The following is a 6,055-nucleotide window of genomic DNA, read 5'->3' as shown; positions in this document are numbered from 1 at the left end:
TACAGACAGACGTAATCACTCAGACAACTGTTACAATCACTCACACACACCAGTGAGAAGCAGCAGCCAATTTGCACACAGCATACCCTCAATCAGAAGCCCCTGGGAGGAGGAGGAGGTTAAGACCAGGACAGATCACCAACCATCACTGGACACAAACACAACGATTTTAAAGTATCCAGTCAACCTAACCGCTACGTTTTTCTGACCTGGAGGCCAGAGGAAGCCCCTACAGACACAGGGAGAACATGGGAACTCCACCCATATAGGCACTCAAACCCAAGACCATAGTGCTGAGAGGCAAACATGCCAAGCCAGCATGGGCATATAATAGAATTTCATTATAGTTTAGACATCCTTAGAAGTATGACAGAAGTAAATGCAAGTAAAGTGGCTGTTTGTTTAGGGAATTAATCTGCCCTGTAGTTTGCATGAACAATGATTTCACATAAAACAGTGGCCTGCCTGCTTGCCTGCCCTATCTTTATGCATGACAGTACTAAAGGGCGACCCAGCATGAAGTTAAAGTTCTTCTCTGCTCTGAAATGGAGGCATGTGTAGGTTCTTCAGGATCTAATCATTGTGAGTGAGACGCTTTCATGGAGGTCTGTTTTTGGGACCAGTGTTCTGGTTCTCATCCCCAACATTCGGCTAAATAGATTGACTAAAGGAGCATCTGCTCAACATAACGCAGCTGTCTGAACCTGGCAAACCTTTCTGAACATGCACAAAATTGTGCAAATGATGTCTATGTAACCATTATTCTGATTGGCACACCATGGACAACATATTGGTCAAATAGCAAATAGCAGACCAGAATGTAATATAGTGGTACATCCTGTATTTTTATTAAAAAATACCTACAAATCAATTAAGTAGATCAAGCTATCAGTATATGTGTGAAAGACACAAGGTTTCCAGAGAAACAGGACAGAGGACAGAGGTCATTCAACAGCTATGCAAGAAAAGTGGAAGCTTTTTCACTGCAATTTATACAACCTCCCACCCAATCTCTCTCTCTATATAAAAATATATGTATGTATGTGTGTGTGTGTGTGTGTGTCTGTCTCTGTGTGTGCGCATAGGGATAACAATATTGTGCCATTTAAAATCTAAAACACCTATTGTGGTTGCAATTATAAATGTCTGTGGATTTCTGCTCCATATGGGCAATCCCCACAGCAACCTACCAGTAAGTCAGACAGCAGGTGCCTGGTGCACTTCAGGACAATATTAGACACTGTTAGACTATATATCAATTATGCATGTATGAGCCACCAGTCATTTACATGTACTGCTTAGCAAAGAAAAAATAGACCACTGGCACTGATACAACACACACACACACACACACACACAAATGCGCACACGCACGCATACACACACGCGCACACATGCGCACAAGCACACACACACACACACACACACACACACACACACACACACACGCATACACACACGCGCACACATGCGCACAAGCACACACACACACACACACACACACACACACACGCGCACACGCACGCATACACACACGCGCACACATGCGCACAAGCACACACACACACACACACACACACACACACACACACACGCACGCGCACACACACACGCACGCGCACACACAAACACACACACACACACACACACACACACACACACACACACACACACGCACACAAACACACACACACACACGCACACACGCGCGCACATGCGCACAAGCACTGCAAACTATTTTTATTTTTCACTTGTATGGAAAATATGATCAAGAGAAAACATAAAGCAAGCCAACAGAAATTGGAGTGAAAAATAAAGAATGTGTACACAAAGGGGAATTGCATTAAAAAAATAACGGATAGGAAAAAAGTGACATTCCGATAGCAGAGCAGGACATGAATAGTGAGGAAAAACGCAAATGTTTATTGTTTTTTCTGATTGTGTATACACATTTTTCTGAGTATTACATATATTTCCTAAAACTAAAATCTTAACCATACAAACTATTCTCAAAACTTTACACCAGCAGAGAAAAACCCACTGTGACTACACACACTCCTCAAAACCAAATAATCCACAGAATTCCACACGCACACTGCAGAATTCCACACAAACACAAAGTTAAACACACTTTATCATAATACAAAGAGCTCAAACAGTCACTGAATAAGCCATTTACAATATTACACACAAAAACAAATTACTGTTACAGTAAAAACAAACCGACAAAACCCACATCAGACATCATCCTGTCGATCATGGGGATATGCCCAGCTTCCCTCGTGTTCATTCCATGGTTTAAAGTGTAGCATGACAGGCCACTGTTTTAATAGTATGACACAATAATTGCTCAAATGTCTTTGGAAATACTTCTTTGTCTTCCCCATCCTCTTCGTCTTCCTCTGCTTCTTCCTCTCTGTGGTCTTTCTTGCTCTATTTTTGGTTTGTTTTTGGTAAGTTTGACTTTTTCCTGAGTCAGCGAGATTATATGCCCCATGCAATTAAGAAAAGTGAATAAATTATGATGATGTACTGTGTTTTCACATGTGGGATAAGGGTTTAGTTCAGTGACATACTGAGCTTTGATTGGTGATGCCAGTGTTTAGGAAAATGAGACAGTTGTGTTCTCAATAAGAACTGAATCATGTGCTGAGAAGTGTGCAGTTCTGCAAAATGAGTGTGGCAGAACTGCAAACTCTATTGAATCAATAAAAATGTGTTATAGTTAGCATAAAGAATCAATTTCTTGATGTATTAATTCAGTTATAGTGTGTATCCAAATGAGAAAAACTGTACTGACAAAGAAAATACCAAAAAGGTGTTTTAAAAAAAGGCTTATAATAGCATGGCATAGCTGAGGCAGGAACAGCATCTTGGCTTTAGTCCAAAGCAGGCTAAAATACACTGCACTGGAGTTTGGCTGAGTGGCAGCAGGTGAACATGACAATTAATAAGTACATGATTGGGAGCAGGGGGTGGTTATGATAAGTGATTAGTGTGGATCTGTGTGAGCGCGTACGTGGGCACGTGTGTATTCCTGGCTGGGTGCCAACTGGGGCCTGACAAGTGTTAGGTGATATGCACAGGGCCACCGTATTGTGGGGAAGTTTGGAAGATTTTAAGAGCCTGTGAATAATAGGGACCATAAAATATATTAGAACAGGCCCAATATCCCTGGCAGCATCCCTGGAGGCACATATGTTAGGATGAAAGGAGAAAAGGTTAAATAAAGTAACAAGACTGTTCCGGTTTTGTAAATGCATTTTTAGAAGTAGTTGGCAGTTCCAGATTGAAGGTCTGCAATGGGAGAGTAACTAAATGCTTTTCTGAAGAATATGTAAACAGCTAAACTGGTGATAGTACTTACTTTACTTTTGAAAGTACTGGCCCAGATAAAATAACAGAAAGATAGATATAGGTAAATTATGCCATAACATTGGCTAAACAATATTGTTTTGAACAGGAGGAATTTGATTTAATTTAAACATTTTTCTATTTTGTTTAAGATCAAAGTAATGTTCTCTTTCCAGAATAGTTGAACATCAATGAGAATTTCAGGAAATTTGGTACAAAGGACCTTGTTTAATATACGATTAGACATACAGACGTTAACAATGCCTTTTTATAGGTTTAAAAGGCAAACCGTCTTAAAAGCATGAATAAATAGTGAGGGATAATATGTTAAGCACAACACATAGGATAAAATGGGATTTATAGATTAAAAGAGATTATATATGGCTTTCTATCTTTATTAGATAGAAAAATATTACTTTCATTAGCAAACCAGATAATGTCCTTTGCTCTGCCATGATGCAGTTTTTCTGCTTTTGAACCATACCGACACCACAGTTTCAATGACATAATAGTTGAACTTTAGTAGGATGCTGTAGTAGGATACTGTGGTTGACTTTTTCAAATATTTTGGATATGTGAGCAAAGATTCCATAGACTCCAATACATTCATAGACCCCTTAGACATTTTCTCAATAAAGATGAATGTCTTTAAAATTTTGTTGTTTATAGAAGCATGTGCCTTATTCAGGCATATTAGCCTTAAATAAAAACTAAACCATATTAAAAAGCCATATAAATACAGTTTTCTGAGTTTTTACTCATTTACATTAATGTGACTGACCTTCACAAATATTCTCAAGACCCCTGTGGATCTGATGCATGTGGATTCTCTCTGCCTCAGCTTATCAAGTTTGTCAGAATGAAAACAAACGAACTTTCATGGCGCTTCTGGCAATAATCATTGGGTCCACCCATCCTTTGCAACAGGCTGGTCCGGACCTTAAGGAAATGAGGCCATAAATAATTTGAGGTGTTTACCCTGCTGTCCCGCTGTATTCGTTATACCCTGGGTAAAGTCCAACTGCTCATGCTGGCACCCACATGGAAAAACACATAGCAACCATCCAACAAAATTTTGTGTGGCTGAACTGGCACCAGTGATTAACATTGAGTGGGTGGGTTCATGTCCACTTTCTGAGAAACCTTTCCAAGGTTATAAAGGCTCGCAGAAGCTAATTATTTAATGAGATCACTAACAAGCATAAAAGAAAAGCAGACACATATTTCGCTGTCCTTTCCCCCAGTTTTTAAAATTATGAAACATCTATGATTTACGAATCTGGTGTTTGCAATTGGTGACAAATTGTATGGGGGGGATATGGTGTTGGAAAACCCCGCTTCAATCCATGCTACCTTCTAGCATCATAACCTGATCCTAAGTACCCCTCAACACTATCATCAGTGTTAAGGGTTATTGTTAGATTGTACAGATGCCCTTATCCAGACTGTCTTGCGTATTTATCAACATGACAGGATCTTTTGGAATTTTGAATGCTCTTGAACCACTTAATGGAGGATTTTTTAAAACTCAAACTAGTAAGTCTGATTAAACAGTCTGATCAAGGTCAAGGTGAATACACTCAACACAGCCACTGTGGTTTAGGGGTTAGCATCGCATCTGAATTTCACACCACCATTACACACATCATCATGCATTCTGTTTACCCATCTACAGCCCATTATGTTCTAATTTACATTACATTTGTATCATTTGGCAGACTTATGTCAGTCACTTATTCATATATTTATCAGTATGACAGTGTGTGCATTCCCTGGGAATAAGACCCATGACCTTGGTGTTCCTAACACCTTGCTCTGCCAGGTGAGCCACAATAGCATAATTTCACTAATCTGATTACTTGGGTAATTTAAGTAATTAAGAACTATTTTAATGATTTAATTCACTGCAGATGAAGTAAATGATTTTACAGTTGAGGTTCTTGGTTCCAGATCTAACTAAGTAATAGGTGCTTACTAATGTCACAGCTGCTATACTGCTGACATATAGCCTGGGTTAGCTTTGGCTCACAAATAACTCGGAAAGAAAACGTTTAAAAGTAAAATGTTAAAAGATTATTACCATAGGTTTATGTTTATACACCATTTGGTCCCAGAGAGCACACAAAATTTCACACTGATAAAAAGGTAGCTTGTGTCGCTCTAGATAAGCATGACTGCTAAATGCTGTATGTACATACCATGAGGAATAAAGTGAAATGTGTAAATAAAAAAGACTCCTCCAATTGGGTCAAAACTCAGAAATGATTTAGAAAAAATATTTCTGTGGGAAGCATGCTTTAAAGGTAAAATGAGCACCAGGAAATGGTGCACCACCTGAAAGCCCACTTGAGCAGAGAATATTTTAACGTGTATAATTTCCAGTAACTTTGTAATACTGTGAAATTACAACACACACCAATTGGTCAAGAAACTGTCACAAGAAATATGTAGCAACGATAAATAAATAAATAAATAAATAAAAACCATAGTATGATAACATTAGCATTGAATTCAACCTAAAACAACCGATCTAACGCTAGCTAGCTATAAATATTGACCGTGTGTCCGATCCTTTCTTACAGTAGCTCGCTAGCGATAGCATAACTATCTTAGCTATTACTTCATTGTAATGTTCAAACGTAGCTATAGCTACCTAGATAAAGCAAGAGCTAACAAGCTCTTTTTTTCTGATTTCAAGCCA

The sequence above is a fragment of the Electrophorus electricus genome, chromosome 22, assembly GCF_013358815.1.
Source record: "Electrophorus electricus isolate fEleEle1 chromosome 22, fEleEle1.pri, whole genome shotgun sequence".
NCBI lineage: Eukaryota > Metazoa > Chordata > Actinopteri > Gymnotiformes > Gymnotidae > Electrophorus > Electrophorus electricus.
Note: the sequence above shows the minus strand (reverse complement) of the source record.